This window comes from Eurosta solidaginis, chromosome 1, assembly GCF_040869045.1.
Source record: "Eurosta solidaginis isolate ZX-2024a chromosome 1, ASM4086904v1, whole genome shotgun sequence".
NCBI classification, from domain to species: domain Eukaryota; kingdom Metazoa; phylum Arthropoda; class Insecta; order Diptera; family Tephritidae; genus Eurosta; species Eurosta solidaginis.
The window spans coordinates 322,507,459-322,531,085 of NC_090319.1; the positions used below are offsets into that span (position 1 = coordinate 322,507,459).

Consider the following 23,627-nt stretch of genomic DNA (forward strand, 5'->3'; position numbering starts at 1 on the left):
GTATCTATGATTTTCTCAGACAAAAATATATGCTATACGCGTAAGCATTTAGTGAAATTTGAACATATCTAAACGATTTTTAAGATAAATATAAAATAAAAAATAGGTAGGTAATCTGTGTGAGGATGCAAAGCTTCAGGTTTTTTGTGGTCTGCATGTAAAAACTATGACTATGAATCACGTATTTCAAAAATATATGACGTAAACGTAACTATTTGATGAAATTTGATGAATTTTGGAGCTTCTAGCCGTAAAAAAGGGGCAAAAATGACAGTTTATATGAAGTATATAATATATATACCACCGATCTCTATGATTTTTTCAGACAACAATATATGCTATATACGTAAGCATTTTGTGAAATTTGAAGCTTCTAGCTGTTAAAACGGGGCAGAAATTGCGCAAAGTTTCTTATCTGAACAATCGGTTGTATGATATATATACTATGTATACCACCGATCTCAATGATTTTTTCAGACATCAATATATGCTATACACCTAAGCATTTGGTGAAATTTGAAGCTTCTAGCTGTTAAAATGGGGCCGAAATCGTAAAAAAAATATATATATACTATATATACCATCATATATATATTATATATATCACCGATCTCTATGATTTTTTGACACAACAATACATACTATATACGTAAGCAATCGGTGAAATTTGAAGCTTATAGCTGTTAAAATGGGGTAGAAATTGCGAAAAGTTTCTTATCTGAACAATCGGTTGTATGAGATATATACTATATATACAACCGATCTCTATGATTTTTTCAGACAACAATATATGCTATATACCTAAGCATATGGTGAAATTTGAAGCTCTAGCTGTTAAAATGGGGTAGAAATTGCGAAAAGTTTCTTATCTGAACAATCGGTTGTATGAGATATATACTATATATACAACCGATCTCTATGATTTTTTCAGACAACAATATATGCTATATACGTAAGCAATCGGTGAAATTTGAAGCTTATAGCTGTTAAAAAGGGGCAGAAATTGCGCAAAGTTTCTTAACTGAACAATCGGTTGTATGAGATATATACTATATATACCATCGATCTCAATGATTTTTTCAGACAACAATATATGCTATACACGTAAGCATTTGGTGAAAGTTGAAGTTTTTAGCTGTTAAAATGGGGAAGAAATTGTGCAAAGTTTCTTATCTGAACAATCGGTTGTAGGGGATATATACTATATATACCACCGGTATCTATGATTTTCTCAGACAACAATATATGCTATACACGTAAGCATTTAGTGAAATTTGAAGCTTATAGCTGTTAAAATGGGGTAGAAATTGCGAAAAGTTTCTTATCTGAACAATCGGTTGTATGAGATATATACTATATATACAACCGATCTCTATGATTTTTTCAGACAACAATATATGGTATATACGTAAGCAATTGGTGAAATTGAAGCTTATAGCTGTTAAAATGGGGTAGAAATTGCGAAAAGTTTCTTATCTGAACAATCGGTTGTATGAGATATATACTATATATACAACCGATCTCTATGATTTTTTCAGGCAACAATATATGCTATATACGTAAGTATTCGGTGAAATTTGAAGCTTCTAGATGTTAAAATGGGGCTAAAATTTGCGAAAATATATATATATATATATATATACTATATATATATACTATATATACCACCATATATATACTATATATACCACCGATCTTTATGATTTTTTCAGACAACAATATATGCTATATACCTAAGCATTCGTTGAAATTTGAAGCCTCTAGCTCTTAAAATGGGGCAGTACATACGAAAAGTTCCTTATCTGAACAATCGGTTTTGGGGGATATATACTATATATACGACCGATCTCATCAATTTTTTCAGGCAACAATATGTGCAATATACGAAAGTATATGGTGAAGTTTGAAGATTCAATCTGTTAAATTGGGTAAGATATTACAAAAATTCTCTTTTTCTGAAAAATCGGTTGTATGGAGGATATATGCTATAGTGGTCCGATCCGGTCGGTTCCGACAAATGTCTAATCGGACACCCAAATACACCCGCTCACCAAATTTTATCAAGATATCTCAAAAATTGAGGGACTAGTTTGCATACAAACAGACAGACGGACAGACGGACAGACGGACATGGCTAAATCAACTCAGCTCTTCAACCTCATTATTTCGGTATACTTAATGGTGGGTCTATCTATTTTCCTTTAAGGACTTACAATTTTCGGTTCCGTGACGAAATTAATATACCATTTCATTTTCATGAAAGGTATAAAAATGCCATCATCCACATACGTTTCTTACGTAGAACGCCGCAGCCATAATATATGTAACCTTGAGCAAGTGTATGAGTTGGTTCACTTAGGGGTTGCGATGGATAGCAAGCTTAGTTTCAACTTTCAGATTTCAACATTCGTAAAACGTTGGTAAAAGGAATTTAGCCATCCTTATGTTACGAAAACCCTTTTAACGACACTGCTTACACCAAGCATAGAATATGGATCGATAGTCTGGAATCCGTGTTGACAAGTTCGTGCAGTTAAGTTAGAATCAATTCAAAAATAGTTCACACTTTTTGCCTTAAGGGATTTTCAATGAGGCTCCCTCTATAATCTACTGCTTATACCAACAGGCTAAAACTTATTAATATTCCTACCTTTGCAAGTCGTTAATTAGTTTTTTTATTCTCAAGTTAGTGAACGGCTTAGTTTTCTAACAACAACATCAGTTCTGAAAATCCTGGAAATAAATGCTACTTTGGACTAGGTCAGTTATCGTACCTGTCTTGCTATATGGAGCAGAAGCATGGAGTATGGCAACAGCAGATGAGGCGGCTCTGGGAGTGTTCGAGAGAAAGGTTCTTCGAAAGATTTATGGGCCTCTACGCGTTGGCGATGACGAGTACCGAAGAAGATTTAATGATGAGCTGTACGAGCTTTACGCAGTCATCAACATAGTCTAGCGAATTAAAAGGCAGCGGCTACCCTGACTAGGTCATGTTATGCGAATGAAAGACGACGCTCCGGCTAAGAAGGCGTTTCTATCGGAACCCGCTTATGGAAGCTGGGGAAGAGGGCGGTCCCATTTCCGCTGGAAGGACGAGGTGCAAAACAATCTATACTCCCTTGGTATGACCAATTGGCGCCAGTTGGCAGAGCGAAGAAGCGACCTTGTTGGGCGGCCATAACCGTTTAAACGGTTAAGCGCCAATTAAGTAAGTAAATAAGTAAGTTTGGTTTCTAGCAATCAATTTTTGAAATTGAGAAATTTTGTAAAACTTATAGTTCTCGATTGATCTCCAACGTTATTATTATTACCAAATTATTATCCAACCTTTGAGAGATTTTGGGAAATGTACAGTTCTCAAATGAATACTCAACACATTTCTCCAGTTGATATCCTACATTGGATATGGAGTTGGGGTGGAGTTGAAAAACAATATCCAAGGTGGACCACCAAAACCAACAGCTGTTTATTGTGAGAAATAAACACCTGATTGATAGCAGTAATGAAGCGTAATTAATCAAAAATAAATTATATATATTTTATTTTATTTTCGTTAAAATACTGGTATGGAATTTACATTTGAATCCAGTTAGAGAACCACAAGTTGGGAATTAAAGTTTTTCAACTGAAGTAATATAATTTTTTGCTGTATAAAGAATTCCCTCTTTTGCTTTCGCTATTATTCTCGACTTTAGCCACTGATTCGAAGCAACTCTTGAGATTATAGAAGTGTGCCTAGTTATCAAAATGAGATCTAATGGCACTCAAGCCCAAATGCTTGTTGGGTATATTCCACGCCATTTCGAACGAATGCAAATAACTGATGGGTTAACAAGAGTTTAACACTGCCAGATCGGCCGCTTAAGGTCAGCTTAAACTTCAGTTAAAGTAGACCGAAAAAATGCAGAATAAGTTTAAACATAGTTTAACTGACAAACTGAGTTGAACGTGTACTGAAAAACCGGGCCTAATGAGAAGCAATTAACAAATTATCTGGCTCACAAATTGAATCAGACTTCTATTTGGATTTATGTGGCTCAAATCTACGCACAAATCGATGGACGTGGCACTGGTTATAAGTGCAAGAAACTACTCTTTAGCGTTAATAACAATTTAGGTGATTTGGAGGCACAAGATCAGATTTATGTAACGAAATATCTTCTAAATCTATATCCGTATATCGATAATGAACATGTCGCTATATGGCGTTGGGATTTTGATGGCTATATGACGCTAAAAACTTTGGAATATGATACAAAGAATGTATTCTAGTCTGGTGTGAGTGTATCACCGGTGACATCATGGTTGAATTATGAAACAATTTACACTAAATGTTATATGGGTTTGCCAATTAAGAGTGATAATTTGGCTGGTGATTTGAACAGCAGCGTTTTTCAAAAGTCCATCGATTCGTTCATGATCTCTTATTGGTTCATGGTTCGGCCGATGACAATGTCCACTATCAGCAATCGTTGGTATTCGCAAAAAAATTGCAGCCTGCTAATATTTTATTCGATGAAATGACTTATACCGCCATAGAAAATTATTTGAAACATCTTTACCATACAATTGATAATTTCTTTATCGGTTGCCTAAATTTGCAAGCTCGTGATGATGAATATATTGATAATGAGACAAGTTAATGAGGTTATCATAAGGCTGGCAAGTGCAGAATTAGTTTGGTGTATTAAATATATAACAGCGGAAGTATTAACTAGTTTGAATAATTTATTCAATCACTGTTTTTATAAATAATTTATAAACTTTCTACCTAAATCGTTTATTAAGCCATTATTATAAGTTATAACTAAGTAAGTTCGCAGTTTTCTCCCTTCTGAATTTTGAAATTTTTATACCCAGCTGTACTTGTATACAGGGTATTATAACTTTGATTGGGTACCGGTTGCTTGTGCATGTATAAAGGAATCCAGATAGATATAGACTTTCATATATCAAAATCATCAGTATCGAAAAAAATTTGATTTAGCCACGTCCGTCCGTCCGTCTGTCCGTTAACACGATAACTTGAGTAAATACTTAGATATCTTCACCAAATTTGGTACACGAGCTTATCTGGACCCAGAATAGGTATTGACAATGAGCGAAATCTGATGATAACCATGCCCACTTTTAATATATATAACATTTTGGAAAACACAAAAACCCTGATTATTTAGTAAATAATACAAATAGAATGTTGAAATTTGACATGTGACTATTGGCTCTTGATAAAAATTTGAAAAAAAATAAAATAAAATGGGCGTGGCACCGCCCACTTGTGAAAAAATCAGTTTTACAAATATTATTAATCATAAATCAAAAATCGTTAAACCTATCGTAACAAAATTCGGCAGAGAGTTTGCCTTTACTATACGGAATGCTTTGAAGAAAAATTAACGAAATCGGATAAGAACCACGCCCACTTTTATATAAAAGATTTTTAAAACGGTCGTGGACGAATAAAATAAGCTATATCTTTGCAAAAAAGAGCTGTACATAAATTGTATTTCATTTCCCAAGTGGATTTATAACAACAAATAAGAAAAACTTCAAATTTTAGAAAGTGGGCGTGGCACCGCCCCTTTATGGCTAAGCAGTTTTCTATGTTTCGGGAGCCATAACTCGAAGAAAAATTAGTTCAGAAAAAACCATATGTATATGTATTATTGCGCAGCCTTGTAACACTATTAAGTACACAAAACAAACAACGACAGCATTTCAAGTGTACAGCTGGGTATGTAATGTTCGATTTCACCCGAACTTAGACTTCCTTACTTGTTTCTTATAAATTTTGTTACATTTTTGATAAACGTTTTTGAACTTCGCATCGATTCAAATCATGGCGGAACGATACAAGGTGGCAGCATGGTGGCATACCTACAAACATAAATAAAAATTCCATGTATTTTGTTTTTGTAAATTCGATGGATAAATGTCAAAATCGTACTGCTCCGGAAGTTGATGTATCAAATCAAATAAAAAAAGTTTATAACCAGCTGTCCCATGCTGCCACCTTGTATCGTTCCGCCATGATTCAAATATTACCTTACCTTATAAATATTACTCATATTTGTAATGACTTTTAATTTAAATTTGAAGAAGGATAAAAATTTGCTTGAACAAAAGTTTAATTCAAAGTTTTAAATCATATTTGTTGCATTTATCTGCAAAATAATGTATCTGGCTATTGTGGAAGCAAACAAATCAAATCAACTATGTATTCGCACATGGTATTGCTTCCCATTTATTAGCTGTGAGTTTTAAGAACATAAACATTAACATTTCGCTGAGACTCGGTATGCCATGTTTGTAAAAATGTCTGCATAGGAAACACGTTTTAACAGAAATAAACTGGACACAACAAAATGCAAATTTTCCAAGCTATCTGCCATAATTTTGCGTGATTTAAATTTCCAAATGTTTGTATAGAAGAGAGCTCCGGCGTATGCATGACTGGACATAATATTGGTGACCATATACAGTACATTAGGTATATCTGGGTTAAGCAACTTTTCTTAGAATGAACCCTGACCAGGACGCAATAGAACCAGACAGGTGAGTTTGTTATTACAAATTTGAGTTGCATTTGACAATACTTGCGCTCATAATTCTAAGAGTTGCTTCTCGACTTATTTGCAGCATTAATTTGTTCAGTATCATAAAAAATACTACATTAATTCCTTTCTGAAATATGAAGTAACGCCTGCGGCCTTTATTTATTTTTTTTTTTTTTTGTTGGAGGGTATATTTTCTTTTCCTAATCGGAAATGGATAATTTTTAGTCAATGCAACTGAATAGCTTGATCTTCAGTGTATCGCATTGTGCACAACTAAAGAATATGAAAAAAGACTTTTGACCTCAATGAGGTGATTGACGACCTGGAACAATGTCATCAAATCGCAGTAGAGTAGCTGAAAGGCTTGTAATACGAAAGTTAGGGATCAGCGGTACACGGTACCGAGACTCAAGATTTATTCATGTAAACGAAGCGTTAAGAGGTAGGTTCATTGAGCAGAAAATGGTGGGTGGCGTAAAAATATAAAGCGGCAAAGGTTTTACAGCAACGATGATTAAAACAATCAGAGCTTATAAAAATTCATCGAAGGTAAAAACTAAATATACGGCCTATCAAAACTTTAGTTTGAAAAGCTCTGGCTGATCCTTAGAACGGTTCGACAAACATGATACGCGGCAGACTTCTCCTATATATTCTCTATTTTTTCCATCTGCCTCTCCTCTGGCTAACCCTTGTTATCCTCTCCACTCTGCATTTTCTGGTTTAACTTAATGGGCCCATTAAACTTCTCCATCCCTTCAATTCTTCCGTAAATCTTCCCGTTTTTCCCCTTCTTCCTGCTCTTGCTCATTATGAGCCTTACTATCACTATTACTCTTAATTTTATCCATATATTATTCTTACTCTTCCTGTTAACCTCTCTTTACTATATTCTCTTAAACCATTACCCTTAAGGCCCCATTACTGATACTTAGCATATACTTGACTTGGCTTGAGAACTGTCACTTACAGTTCTGTTAAATGAACATTGCATGTTACTGATTACCCAAAACTTAGCAACACTTAACTTGACTTGGAGGTCTGTTGAATTTTGATTTTCTATGTAAGTTCTAAATGACGTTCACATTTTGAGATGCCATTTGTTTGTTTCCATTTCATTTTGACATTTTGTCCTACAAATTGACATTTACTGATTATGAGGCCAGATTGTATGCGCTAAGTAGAGTATAATCAAGGCTAAGTTGCCAAGTTTACGCCAAGTCAAGTCAAGTCTATGCTAAGTATCAGTAATGGGCCTTTATTCTTACTTTTACTCTCACTCTGCCTCTTCCTCTTAGTCGCTTTACTTTTCCCATTTCCCTCCAACTTCTCCTACTTTTTCTTCCTATTGCTCCTGTTTTCTCATCACTTTTCTGTCATGTCTCCGTTTCCAACCTGTGAGATATATCGAGTTTGCCTCTTTTCCGCACAATACATTGCTAAAGTACTAAAAAAGTTGCAAAAAAGTACCAACAATTTTCTCTTCCCTCTACTTTAAAATTTATGATCGGATTATGAGGGCTGTAAATTTTTTTATATTGTACTACTGTGATCACCTGCCAGGTTTTATTGCATCATTAAGGAAAAATCGAGTTTACACACATTTTCTGTTTGCGAAGTACATCACATATGTAACATAGTTGTTGGATTGCAAAAGAATATTGAAGTTATATACCTCTTGTTCTCAAATTTTATTGTCATACAGTTTTCAGTTTTCCCCTTTTTAATTGTTTAAATAAAAACAACTGACTACTTTTATTTAGCTAAACGATTTTGTAATGAATATTTGTCACTCTCCTATCTAGCTAATTTATTAGTTCTTCCGCTGAATGGAGCTCAAATATGAGTCCATGTGCATATAAAAATACTGATTTACGCCCATATATATAATACATGATCATGTATGGACATTAGACTGGGTACGAAATAAGAAATTTGAAGCCTAAACAATTTTATCTTTGCAAATACAATCGTTTTTATTGTTGCCTTACTATGTATCAACCGATTTTTAGAATAACAAGGTGTCTAAGTTCGGGTGTAACCGAACATTATATACTCAGCGTGAATTTTAATTGTACATATCATTTCAGATAAATTACTTTTCTACATAACACGTGGCACTGCCCATTTAAAAGAAAAATGTCTACCCATTTCCTCTTAAAATAAAATTTGATGTGAAATATCATTGATTCAAAACTATTTTTTGCTAAATTATAGCTTATTATTCTAGTCTACGACCCTTTCAAACTTGTTTTATATCTAAGTTGCCGTGGTCTTTAACCGATCCCGTCCATTTTTACTGGAAATATTTTCTGCTATAAGGAAAATATATATACACAATTTCATTGCGATATGTTAATTTTTCTTCGAGGTACAGCTCCCGAAACATAGAAAATTGCTTAGTCATAGAAGGGACTTTTCAAAAATTTTAGTGTTTTACAATTTACTGTTATAGTTCAATTTAGAAAGTAAAATTATATTGATACAAAGCTCTTTTGCGCTAAGATATAGCCTATTATTTTCGTCAACGACCCTTTTAAAAATCTTTTATATGAAAGTGGGAGTGGTCCTTAACTGATTTCGTTAATTTGTCTTCAAAGCATTCCTTAGTAAAGGCATCCTCTCTGCAGAATTTTGCTACGATAAGTTTAACGATTTGTGATTTATGATTAATAATATTTGTAAAATTGATCTTATCACAAATGGGCGGTGCCATGCCAAATTTTTATCAAGAGTCTCAATATCAGTCCACATGTCAAATTTCAGCATTCTAGGTGTATTATTTACTAAATAATGAGGTTTTTTGTGTTTTCCAAAATGTTATATATATAAAAAGTGGGCGTGGTTATCATCCGATTAGCTCATTTTCAATACCAATCTATTCTGCATCCAGATAAGCTCGTGCACCAAATTTGGCGAAGATATCTCAATATTTACTCATCGTGTTAACGGACAGACTGACCGACGGACATGGCTCAATCAAATTTTTTTCGATATTGATTATTTTGATATATGGAAGTCTATATCTATCTCGATTCCCTTATACCTGTGCAACCAACCGTTATCCAATCAAAGTTGATATACTCTGTGTGCAACGCACGCTGAGTATAAAACAGAGACTAAAATTTAAAGCCATATGCATGATTCCATTACTTGAGGTTTGTTCTCCAATGATGACAGAGCTTTAACACTCCCAAATTGGAAAATCTGGAGGGGTTGCTTTTACGAAGTAAGGAAAACGGGGAATAATTCAATCCCCTTCATCGAAAATAGTAGTAGAAAAGTACCTTTAGAAGTATATTAGTAGTGATAGTAAATTTGTAAATTCCAAGAGGTTTTGGGGGAAATAATTATTTTTCTGGTCACTCTTTCAGAATTTGTTTGAAGAATGTCGTGTGTCAGAATTTTATTCAAAAATACACTATCTCAAAATTTGTTTCAAAAACTCCCTATCTGAGCATAAGTTCAATGCATTTTGACATAAGAGGAAGTTAATGAAAAGCATTCTGAAATAAGGCCATTGTGAAATTATACAAGTGGCTAATTTTTGAAGAAAACGTTCACAATAGAAACAGCCTGGGTTACCTGTTGTTTGTGTTTTCGAAACAATTTTGTAGGGGACAGCTTTATTGCATTTTGCAAATTTCAAAATGTTAGCTAATCTGGCTGCTCATATTTTCTAAATTAACCCGATTTTAAAAATGAATATTAATATGTAATCTGATTTTCTGTAGACACATTCAAAAGAAAAAGTTGGTTTGAAACACAACTGTGCAATTCACGGTGCTTCAATTTATTAGCCGCGAGCAATAAACAAACCTTTCTTCCATTCTCTGGCCATTCGCGAGAGCCGTTCTCCCTATCAGCTATTATTTGACAGGTAGGTATGGCAATGGAGGAATAGAAATATTTTTCACTTGAATGAATTCACAATGGATCAGGCGTTTTTCAACTTGAAATGGGGCGTTTTTTTGCTAATCCTGAAATGGAAAATTTTAGAAAAATATTTTGAGATAGGACGTTTTCGAAATGGCGTGATACTCTACTCAGCAGCCGCGATGAACTGAAAAAATAAATAAAAGAAAATGGCTTATTGTCTTAGAACTTTATATTCCGGCCTTGACTTTGACAGAAGAATCAAGTTTTTGTGCGGTCCTGCTACACAGGGAGTATTTACCTTTTTATCTATTTCGGAAAGCTCTTTTCCGTTTGAGTATTCATGGCAGTGAACGATGAATTTTAAATTGACTTAGGTTTCGTATGTTTAGAGGTTCAGTGATAGCAGTATAGGAAGTGTGGGGTGGAGTAGGAAACGAAGGAGCACGTTGTGTGATCATGCCCTTGTCAGGCTAAGACTCCAGCTATTAGGAGTGATACAGCTGTCATATCTAGAAGCAGCAAGTGACGAAGGTCCTAGAAAGCTTCTAGTATATGCCAAGAGGACGGCGTTATTTTATAGGATTTATCAGTTTGGTCGTTAAATAAAATTCTGGTCACACTATGGACTCATTCTGTCTATGAAGGACTCATATACCGCTCAGTTCAGCCTAACCTAACGTAAACTATCGTCAGCAACAGTAATAGATCATGGCATAGTTACCAAAGTCATCAAAAAATTTAAAAAGCTGTTCTAAGAAATTGTGCAGTTTAGTACTTATCGGGTATTTGTAAAATGATTGTCTCCTATTTCTTCTTCTAATATTTTTCGAAATATCGCGAAGAAAGTACACAGTTAACGGATGTCAATTCGATTTGTGAGTAAAATGACTGCAATTGTCAAAAAATTGCAAATGCTATTCTACACATCCCGCCCGCAGACCTAATGGCCAAAAACATCGCAATAGCAACTGCAATAGGGCTTAACGCCTCGTAACATAACATTATAGTGCCTTCTAATATTGGGCAAACAAAATATGTGGTCCCGTGCCTGATCTTCGGAAGAGATCTAGGAGCCAAAATTGAGCCGGAGGGTTGGTGCCAGGGTGCAGAAATGGCAGAAATTACTATACACGTGTATACGGATTGGTCGAGTGCGCTGTTTACTCTGTCGATCGAGAAAAAAGTAAAACCTTCAGGCTGCCAGATTACTGCTGCGTCTTTCAGGTGGAAATTAAAACCGTGAGAGAGTACGTACATATGTTCTATCGAGCAGGAAAGGCGTGGACAAAAGCATGGGGCTACAAATTTTATAAGATCATGTGCAAAGTTATAGCAGGCGTATGCAGTGCGAGCTACAGGAAGAAACATTTGATAATGTTCTGTGTTCGCGTCCTGCGCTCGCAAGGTCAAGGCTCCAGCTGTTAGGCTAGATCGTAGATGAGGACGGAGTTGTTCTTTAACATTAGACCTGCCAACTTATTGAAGTTCTTCTGTTTGGTCGTCAAGCGGGTTCTGGTAACACTATGCACATTTTCAGTTTATGTGAGGTCTTTATTGACCGGCCAGTTCAACCTAACATAAGTGTGTTTGATTTGATCATTTTGTGCATTAAATAAATGAATGTCAATAATATGAGAAAATATCCGTCCAAAGAACAATTGCCATTTCCGCTTTCCCTTACACCTCCAAAACACAAACGAATTCGGTATCAACAACACAGTTTGACTTTACTCTGCTTTCTAAATATAAGTTACAACCCACGTATCAATAACATATCGTTAGCTTAATGTGAAAATGTGCTAAGTCAATTTTTAGGAATTTTACAGGAGACGAAAAAAGCATTCATTTTTGAGAAAACCTTTTTTCTCAAAACTGTGAATGAGGATACCTTAGTTGCAATGCTTTTGAGTGTAGAAGCTTTGAAAAATATAAATAAAAATCATATATGCTCACCCAGCAGCTGTTTATTTCTGCACTCATAAAAAATTGTTTCCCCTGACTTAGCACTTTTTACTCAATATGTTTCCCCATCACTCCTCACCTTTAATGATTGAAATATAATAATAAAACTATATATTTCACAAAAAATACATTTTATTTGTCAAACCATTTCTAACGGTTCGGATCTAGACTCTTTTGCCGGATGGTGCACAGACAATAATTTATTTTTAAATTCAAAAAAATGCTGTGTTGTGTCTTATTCCATAAAGACAACTGCCACATACTTTATCTGCAAATTAAATGCTAAATCTTTTAATCGTTGTCAAGAGAGTAAAGACTTGGTTGTAAGTTTTGACTCCAAACTCTATTTTTCTAGTCGCATTGGCATCGTTGTTTCAAAATTTGTTGCAATGGTTGGGTTCAGTGAACGTAACACCAGTGACTTTAAGGACCCTATGACGTTGAAGGCACTTTATATATCCTTGATCAGAAGTGGTCTTGAATATTGCTCACCTTTCTATGAATCTAACTCCTATAAAATTGAGAAAGTTCAAAAAATGTTTACAAAAATTGCTTTACTTATGCTTAACTGGCCAGACGGCCTCCCATCATATACCAGCAGGCACAAATTGCTTGCTCTTCAGGCTTTGCATGACAGAAGAACTTTTATCTCACTCATGTTCGCCTATAGTGTAATAAACTTTACCACGAATTGCTCTGATTTATCTAATTTGCTCATTCCATATATTCCACTGCGTGATCTTCGGCATAATAGATGATTTATCGAAATAACGCATAAAACGAATTATGCTATGAATGAACCTATAACTAGGCCTATACATATAGCAAATAGATTCAGTAGTGTTCTTAATTTTAATAACAGCTTATATAAGTTTAAGCTTGAACTGTCTTCTATTTTTAACTAGTCTGTAAGAAAGCATGTAGTTATTGACATGTAAGAATTGAAGTAGATTATGGTCAGCGCAAAGCATTTAGCAAACACCAAAGGCATGTCTCAATTGGGTGAATTCAATTTCAAGGGGTTGTGTTCGAAACCCTCTCAAAGGGGTTGCCAGCGCAATATATAGCTTCTCCAAACCAATTGTTAACCTCTCCTACCCGTGGCGAATCCTGTTTCATTGACAGCCGAGGCTTTGTCGCCCCCAAATTTCTCATAGAACTAGGGGGGTGTGGAGGGCAGGATTGCCTAGAAGGTTTAATGTGGTCATATAAATCGTTTCCGATATGGTCGGGCTAGTACCTTAATAGTGCTTTGTTATCGGAACGTACCGGATCTGTATCCGGCAAAGGACCATCAACATCGGTAACACTCCCCAAAGCCTTCCGGGAGTGTCTTCATCGTTAATACAACAACAACAGCAAAACATGTACTTTCATACTGAATGAATTAAATAAATACATAAAATGAGCGCACAAAGAAATGACTAGTAATTCAGATTGATATTATTGACAGGTTGACTTAACAGATTCTTTTTAACAGCTGACGATTTATCATATTTACACATCATCGCCCACAGCACGTAAAATTGATAAATAAAAATATTGTTTTTGTGATCGATGTATTTTGAATTCAGATTTAAAACTGCATTAAAATACAATTTTTCAAAAAAGTGACTTAGCACATTTTTACTTTAAACTAACGATATGTAAAATGAAGTAGTAAAATTAAAAATTATAACTAAGAAAACACTCACAATTAAAATTCCAATTAAACGTTTAACAAATACAGCTGAAGCGACATGATGAAATTGTTGAAGTAATTAATTCCGTTGATTTCGTTGAGTTTCTCTTAAACTAAAACATCTACGATGATTTGATGGCTTTGTTAGTCAGGAGCAATTGATCTTTGTTGTAGACTGACCCGAAAAGCAGGGCAGAAAATTTCCGATTTTACATAAAACTTAAACTTAAACAACGGCAGCAAAAAGTACTCTTAAACACAAATTAATATTAAAAAATAAAAACACAAATTATGAGCCGAAAAAAATATTTTGTTATAAAAGAAAGTTCTTGTCGCAGATTTTTTTTTTTTTAATTTAGTAAATTTCCACATAAATAAATATTATCAAATTTAGAGTATGAATGTAAGTGTATGTTGGTATTTATTTTTTATTTTCTCGTTTGTTATCAGCAATTTCGTTGAATATGAATTTGACAACAAAGCAGCAAATTATTTTGAAACTTAAGAGCATGGCGGAACCATAGAAGGTGGCAGCATTGTGACATAACTACAAACATAAATAAAAGTTCCATGTACTTTGTTTTTTTAAATCGATAGACTAATGTCAAATTCGTACTGCGCCTCAAGTTGATGTATCAAATGAAATTAAAATAGTGCAAATCAGCTGTCACCGTGCTGCCACCTTTTATAGTTCCGCAAGGCCTGAGAGAGAACAACTTTACATTTTTCTCACCATATTATTTTTTTCTGTTTTTACCCAAGTTTTCACAAATTTTTTCACCCTATATTTCAAATTATATCTTCATTTTTATATTCAAAATAAATTAACTAAAAAACACAATTTTGTTTTCTTCACAAATCTTTTGGGGCTCCACTAAATTTTATTTTTATAATGAAGTGACCTTAAATTTTCTATTGCTTTTGGCACTTTGAATTTGTTGCTCAATTTTGTATCTATTTTTATTTATTTATAAAACAAAATTATTTCCTTTACATTTCTTCATCTATACATTTGTATGACGAATTCTTTTTTATTTCCACCGCATTTATTTGTATATATTTACCAATATATTACTACATAGTAAGATTTTACTGTTAAACATAACGGATCAACCAAGCATGGCATGGGTAAATTCTATTTATTTTTTATTTTTTTTATTTTACGATTTTAGCTGCTATCCCTCACAAAGCGCTCACACGTGTTCTAAACACATGGTTCGATGGCGACTAGCGAAACGTCACACTCGAACTAAATGCGCTGAGTGCAGTGGTAAATCGCATTACCTCACCGTCTCTTTGTTTGAGTGTACATGAAAATATTTAATCTCAACCGTTGTACACCCTACACTCTCCGTAGACAGGTTAATTATTGTATATGGGACTTGTATAAATAACTGAAGGGAACTATCGCATAATCGAATGAGCCAAGATCCCGCATTCCGGAATTGTTGTATTTGTAATCGAATTTGAAAAAAAGTTTGATGACGTAGCGCTTTTGAAATTTTTCGATTTATTACATTTCTCTTATGTTTCGCTACAAGTGTTCGCAGTATTTAAAACTGTTACCTGAGTAAACGACTACGCCGGACTAAAAATTAAATTTTCGGAGTATATTTTTTTATTATTATTTTCGGTTTACCATACATATTTCATGCTCTTTTAATGACAGGTCAAGGTCGGGACAGATTCCTGTAGGAACGATAATGGCGATCTGGTAACTGAATAACAGAGTGTGGGGAGACTATGAAGGATTTCGTTCATTTGGGAAGCAGCATTAAAAGCAAAAACAATGTCGGCCTAGAAATCAAACGGCAAATAACTCTTGCCAACAAGTGCTTCTTTAGGCAATTGAAAAGTAAAGTCCTCTCTTGACGAACTAAGTTCTCGCTCTACAAGTCACTCACCATACCTGTCCTGATGTATGGGTCGGAATCATGGAAAGTGTCGAAAGAAGATGAGATGGCTCCTGCAGTATTCAAGAGAAAAGTTCTCCGGAAGGTTTATAGTCCTATTCGTGATGTCGACGGCGAGTATCGAAGGAGGTATAATGATGAGCTATATGAGTTTTACGCAGACATGACGATAGTGCAGCGTTTGAAAATCCATAGACTTCGCTAGCTAAGGCATGTTATGCGGATGAGTGAATACGCTCCAGCAGTTTGTAAACAGAGGAAAGAGAAGACTTTCACTGAGTTGAGAGAGACAGTTGGATGAAAATTTGACCTCGCTTGATGCCCCCAATTGGCGACTGTTATCGCAAAACAGGGTTAGCCGACCTCACTGACTCAACGTACTTTATTTTTATATAAAACTTCAAGAAGTGCTGTATGTTGAATTTTGGCAGGATTTATAGATCGCGCACGGACACGTTTTTTGCTTATGTTTTACTCCTTCTACTTCCATTCCGTACGAAAAAAGTACAAAAACTGTGGGTAAAATGGGAACAAACATGTCTTAAGACACGAACCATGAATTCACGTCATTTCATCCAATCATCTCTTGTAAACAATCAGCTTTTCATACGTATACAATAAAAACTTCAACCAAAAGATATTAGGTAATAATACTATTTAGTTTTCAACTCGACCCAAAATAAACTTTTGAGATAAAATATGTAGTAGGAGGTAATAGCGGAGGGATATACTCCGATTGGAATAAAGTCTGAACACTGCGTCAGTAATGAAACATGATGTCAAAAGTGTAACGTCACGACGACAAAATTTATTTCACAGCTAACTATGATTTTTTGCTCTCTCATTTTTTAATGCGTGATCTGTTTATTAGTTCATGGAACTATCGTATAAAGAGTGTCAAATTACTTAATACTTAAGTATTATGCTTTCGAATGATTCATATAAACAAATAAAACATAATTCATAACTAATCTTTCCGAAGTGAAGTCCAAGCGTTATGATGAGTGTGTTGTGATAAGCGATGCAATGTTGTGGGGAATACCCCGCATGTCAGGTGTAAAAATAAAAAATGTACTCAAAAATGTCAAAACCGTACTTTGTGGTGTTGTTCTATACAAAAATCAAAGTAGTGTAAATAACATCATCCTCAAGTAGGGCTGAAAATAACTCAATCAACTACTCAACTTAACCGACACTCTAATACTAATTTCACACAGACGGCTTATTGAATAATAAAGGCAATTTTCTACATTAAGACGCTTATTGAGCTCAATCTTGCCTACAAAATTCGAATCTATTATTATTTCATTAGTAGCTAATCGAATGCCTAATGAAGTCAAAAGCACAATGCAACTCTGTTGGCAGCGTTCCGCTTCCGTTTCCGTTTCTTAGTTTTCAAAGCAAATGTCATTGTCTGCATGGCGGAACAATACAAGGTGGCCGCATCGAACAGCTGATTATAACCTTTTTTATTTGATTTGATACATCAACTACTGGCGCAGTACGATTTTGACATTTTTCCATCGAATTTACAAGTACATGGAATTTTTTTTGTTTGTAGGTATGTCAACATGCTCCCACCTTGTATCGTTCCGCCATGACTGTCTGTCTCATCCTTCATACTAATCGAGCAGTTACTTCTGTGTGAAAGCAAAAAATTTACGATTTCATTAGCAGGTGAAATGAGATCATTAAGTTTCTGTGTGAAAACAGTATAAAGCACCCGGAGCAGTACAAAAGAGCAAAAAACTCTCTCGGGGTCCCCTTAAAGGGAGGCAGTAGTGGATCGTGATCTTTGGCGACAAGTGTACAAAATACTAATGGGGGATATTCCGCCCATATACAAGACAAGACATGAGATATAATAGATACTGTGTTCTTCACTCGAACAAGCACGGAGGTCGATCAAAACGCTCAAGAAACCCACGACATGCAACCTTTCAGTAAAGGAGAGCTTAAATACGGTTCTCCACAATATGAAGCCTGAAAAGCGCCAGCGCTGGAAGGGATACTAGCATAAACAATAAGTCTGGCTACTATAGGAGCAGCTTTGAGTTGCTGTTGAGATGTATATCAAATGCCTGAAAAGCAAGGGAGACCCGGACTCCACGTCGTTATGCGTGCCCGCCACTCCCGGAAAATTATGGAAAGCCCCCCAAACTGCAATTGATAGCAGCTAGTGAAGATGGAGGAGGTCTGTAAGCAAATGCCACTCCACAATAGATGCCATAGCTGAGGTGTGCCACCAAGCAAGGCCGGTTGTCTTACTGCTCACGCTGGACGTGAATCAAAATAATAACATTAAATAATTCATGGGCTTAACACCGGTTTTTAATAATAATTTAATATTCAACCTCTAATAGAGATATTATTTCTCCTTTAAAATTTTCACGTCTTCTGTTATTATGACATTTTGGGTATAAAATGGTATATCCTATGGTATGGCTAAGATCCTATATATTATATATAAGCGGGCATGATCCTAAATTGATCTCGTACGCATTTGTCGCATGTGAATTTCCGCTGACAAGCGTAGTCCGCTTGTCGAACTGTGAAAGAAAAATGTAAACATTTTTTGATTTATGACATATAATATGAGTAAAATTTAATTTATTAAAAGTGGGTCCGTTTTAAAAATTATTCCAAAATATTGAATAGGAATCGCATATCGACTACTGAGTTGACTATCGTCCTATTTCGACAGCTATTTCAAAAACGCCCTATTTCAGTAAACTCTTGAGAGATACCATATTTCACAATTTTGTTCAAAAGTTCCTAATATAAACTTACATTTAAAATGTTGACTAAAGAAAGCGCGTTTATGAAAGAAATTTTGAAATAGGGTAGTTTTTAACCGATCTCTGATATAAGATGTTTTTGAAAAGTACTTTGAGATAAATTTTTATCGAGCCGCGAATGGTCGACTCAACAGTCGATATGACAATGCCTATGTTAACTACGCTTTTTAACACTTTTAGATCTAGTTTACATAACTCCAAATCGTTAGCTATATAAGTAGATTTCTCATATAAATTTGTCCCCTCGATAATCTGTAATTTATAACAAGTTTTACAGATGCGGAATTTGTTCATAGAAGAAGTCTAATACTAATTTCACGCAGACGGCTTATTGAATAATAAAGGCAATTTTCTACATTAAGATGCTTATTGAGCTCAATCTTCCCTACAAAATTCGAATCTATTATTATTTCATTAGTAGCTAATCGAATGCCCAATGAAGTCAAAAGCACAATGCAACTCTGTTGGCAGCGTTCCGCTTCCGTTTCCGCTTCTTAGTTTTCAAAGCTAATGTCATTGTCTGCATGGCGGAACGATACAAGGTGGCCGCATCGAACAGCTGATTATAACCTTTTTTATTTGATTTGATACATCAACTGCCGGCGCAGTACGATTTTGACATTTGTCCATCGAATTTACAAGTACATGGAATTTTTTTTGTTTGTAGGTATGTCACCATGCTCCCACCTTGTATCGTTCCGCCATGATTGTATGTCTCATCCTTCATAATAATCGAGCAGTTACTTCTGTGTGAAAGCAAAAAATTTACGATTTCATTAGCAGGTGAAATGAGATCATTAAGTTTCTGTGTGAAAACAGTATAAGACCACGTTTACACATGCCTTAATCTACAATCAATAGTAAATGGGTAATCTACGCGTTTACATGTGTTCCATTCTGGCAATTTTTTACGCTTCTCTTTTAGTTTGCGCTTCCAATTAGAGACGAAAAATCCGCATCTCTAAAATTTGTTCATAATTACCGATAACCGAAAGGAAAAATTCATATGGGAAATCTAGTTACATAATTAACAATTAAGAGTTAAGTACGAAAATAAAGATAATTTTGTTATATGTAAACTAGGTCTTATATTAGCTTCACCTGTATGTCTGCTTGTTTGTATGTAACCGACTCTTCTGGACTCGATTTTGATCCACTTTAAACGGACAGATTTAATTCAAACTTTGTAAAATTATCAAAGACCGATGATAAGGCAATAATTTCAAGGTAGGGTGACAGAAGGTCAACGGACACAAAGTCAATTCACCTTATGACCACTTCGAATGGCCGTACGGTCAATTTGAACTTTGCGCACATATTCTTCAAGAAAACTTTTTCCATTACAAAATAACTGTTTACCCTAAGAGCGCTGTTTTATCTTTTGACAGGCAACTTTTGCCACTTGAAATATCGACGTTTAATGAATATAAGGTTAGCGACAACTTCTCCCTACAAATTTTTTTTGTCAAGTTTAATGTCTCTTTTTAGGCACGTTGGCCACATAATGTCTTCAAGTAGGTGGCCTAAGCAAACCATGCTTATTTGAAAAAAAAAATATGTGTGCCTGAATGTGGGCTACAAATATTGCTTTTGTTTGGAGCAATCAAGAAAGGAGTATGCGAGAAAATGGTGCTTTCAAATATGTAAGTATTTAATGAAATTTTTATAATTTTCACGAAAATGAAATGGTATATTAACTTCATCACGAATCTCAAAATTGTAAGTCTTTAAAATAGATAGACCCACCAATAAGTATACCGAAATGATCAGGATGAAGAGCTGCGTTGATTTAGCCAATATGGTCGGTCTGTTTGTATGCAAACTAGTGCCTCAATTTTTTAGATATCTTGATACAATTTTGTGAGCGGGTATACTTTTAGGTGTCCGGTTAGGCATTTTTCGAAACCGACCGGATCGGAGCACTCTAGCATATATACCCCCATATAACCGATTTTTCAGAAAAGAGGATTTTGGTCATATCTTTCTCAATTTATCTGTTTGAAGCTTCGAACTTCACCATATGCTTTCATATATTGCACATTTTATTATCTGAAAAAAAAATGGATGAGATCGGTCTTATATATAGCATATATTCCCCATAACCAATTGTTCTGCTTTTGGCGATTTCTGCCCCATTTTAACAGCTAGATTCTTCAAATTTCATCGAACGCTAGAGCATATATTGTTGTCTAAAAAAATCATAGTGATCGGTCGTATAAATGATATGTATTCCATACAACCGATTGTTCATTTATTGTTGTCTGAAAAAATTTTATAGATCGATGGTATATATAATATATATCTCATACAACCTATTGTTCAGATAAGAAACTTTTCGTAAGTTCTGCCCTATTTTAGCAGCCAGAAGCTTCAAATTTCAACAAATACATATATATAGCATATTTTATTGTCTGAAAAAATCACAGAGATTGGTGGTATATATAGTATATACCGCATATAATCTGTCATTTCTGCCCCCTTTTTTACGTGTAGAAGCTTCAAATTTCATCAAATATATACGCTTACGTCATATATTGCTGAAATAAGCGATTCGTGGTCATAATTTTTACATGCAGACGAAAAAAACGTTGAAGCTTTGCATCCTCACACAAAGTACCTACCAATTTTTATATTCAGTTGAGCAGAGCTCACAGAGTATATTAATTTTGTTCGCATAACGGTAATCCGTAACGGCATAAACTAATCGAGATAGATATAGACTTCTATATACCAAAATGATCTGGACGAAAAAAGAAATTCATTTAGCCATGTCCGTCCGTCTGCCCGTTAACACGATAACTTGAGTAAATTTTGAGGTATCTTAATGAAATTTGGTATGTAGTCTCCTGGGCACTCATCTCAGATCGCTGTTTAAACTGAACGAAATCGGACAATAACCACGCCCACTTTTTCGATATCGAAAATTTCGAAAAACCGAAAAAGTGCGATAATTCATTACCAAAGACGGATAAAGCGGTGAAACTGGGTAGGTGACCTTATGACGCAAAATAGAAAATTAGTAAAATTTTGGACAATGGGCGTGGCACCGCCCACTTTTAAAAGAAGGTAATTTAAAAGTTTTGCAAGCTGTAATTTGGCAGTCGTTGAAGATATCATGATGAAATTTGGCAGAAACGTTGCTCCTATTACTATATGTATGCTTAATAAAAATTAGCAAAATCGGAGAACGACCACGACCACTTAAAAAAAAAAATTTTTTTTTAAGTCAAATTTTAACAAAAAATTTAATATCTTTACAGTATATAAGTAAATTATGTCACCATTCAACTCCAGTAATGATATGGTGCAACAAAATACAAAACTAAAATAAAATGTCAAAATGGTTGTGGCTCCGCCTTTTTCATTTAATGAGGCTAGAATACTTTTAAAGCCATAAGTCGAACAAAACTATAACAATCCTCGTGTTTTCTGTGAAAATGGGCGAAATCGGTTGAATCCACGCCCAGTTGCTATACACAGTCGGCCATCTGTCTTTCCGCTCGACCGTCAACACGATAACTTGAGCAAAAATTGATATATCTTTACTAAACTTAACAATTTTTGTTATTATATCGGCTTACTGATTTGTACGATCGAGAGTTTGAATCGAGCTCAAGGCCTAGCAATAATTATTTTTTCATTATTATTGTTATGATATATTTTTTCTTAATTGAAAAAATTTTTTAAATTAGAATAGAAGAAAGAAAAAAATTTTAGACAACTGCCAAAGCTCGTTGTATATATCCATTTCGGGAACTGCTAAATTCCTCCATCGGCAAGGTTTAGACGCCGCTGCAATAAGCATTCAGCTATCACAACGGTTGTTTGTTTGCCTTCATTATTTCTACTTCTATTTGGTTCTTTCCAATTGATATTCACAGCACTGTGACTTCTGTCGCAGAATAGTTGTGAATATTGGACTTGTTTCATGGCTATGAAGCCATAGTGTCATATTTTATTGACACCTTTTCCCCGTGCTCTGGGATGTATTAACAATGGATCTATACAACGGGCTTTGGCAGTTGTCTAAAATTTTTTTCTTTCTTCTATTCTAATTTAAAAAATTTTTTCAATTAAGAAAAAATGTATCATAATAATAATAATGAAAAAATAATTATTGTTAGGCGTTGAGCTCTATTCAAACTCTCGATTTTACTAAACTTAGTCCACGTACTTATCTGAACTCACTTTATCTTAGTATTGAAAATGGCGAAATCCGACTAAAAAATGCCATAACTCTATACCAAATCTGAAAAAAGGGATGAAACATGGTGATAGGATTGGTTTTTGATTCAAAATATAACTTTAGAAAAAACTTGTAAAGTGGGTGTGACACCTACCATATTAAGTAGAAGAAAATGAAAAAGTTCTGCAGGGCGAAATCAAAAGCCCTTGGAGTCATGGCAGGAATACTGTTCGTGGTATTACATATATAAATAAATTAGCTGCACCTACCCGACAAATGATGTTCTGGGTCACCCTGGTCCACATTTTGGTCGATATCTCGAAAACGCCTTCACATATACAACTAAGGGCCCTCCCTTTTAAAATACTCATTAGCACCTTTCATTTGATTCCCATATCGTGCAAAGAAATTCTGGAGTCACCCGTGGTCCACCTTTATGGCGATATCTCGCAAAGGCGTCCACCTATAGAACTAAGGATCATTCACTTTTAAAGTACTCATTACCACCTTTCATTTGATACCCATATCGTACAAACACATTCTAGAGTCAGTCCTGGTCCACCCTGATGGCGTTATCTCGAAAAAGGCGTCCACCTATAGAACTAAGGCCTACTCCCTTTTAAAATAATCATACGCACCTTTCATTTGATA

At 34.8% G+C, this 23,627-nt stretch overlaps 1 protein-coding gene across 24 annotated transcripts in view; it reads right to left on the minus strand.

Annotated features, from left to right (window-relative positions):
• The window catches only part of Calx (sodium/calcium exchanger 3), a 433,860-nt gene that overhangs the window by 324,426 nt on the left and 85,807 nt on the right, over positions 1–23,627 (minus strand). For 4 of the 24 annotated variants that reach the window (XM_067761893.1, XM_067761891.1, XM_067761894.1 and 1 more), the window contains exons 1-2: positions 14,813–15,339; positions 14,093–14,626 (exon numbers count right to left, since the gene is read on the minus strand). The exons of 3 other annotated variants lie outside the window; for them this stretch is intronic. The gene's annotated coding sequence lies outside the window, so the exon portion shown is untranslated. Of the gene's footprint in view, positions 1–14,092; positions 14,627–14,801; positions 15,340–23,627 lie in introns of those variants that run through there. 17 more of the 24 variants (XR_010949022.1, XR_010949021.1, XM_067761892.1 and 14 more) reach the window with 15 other exon arrangements.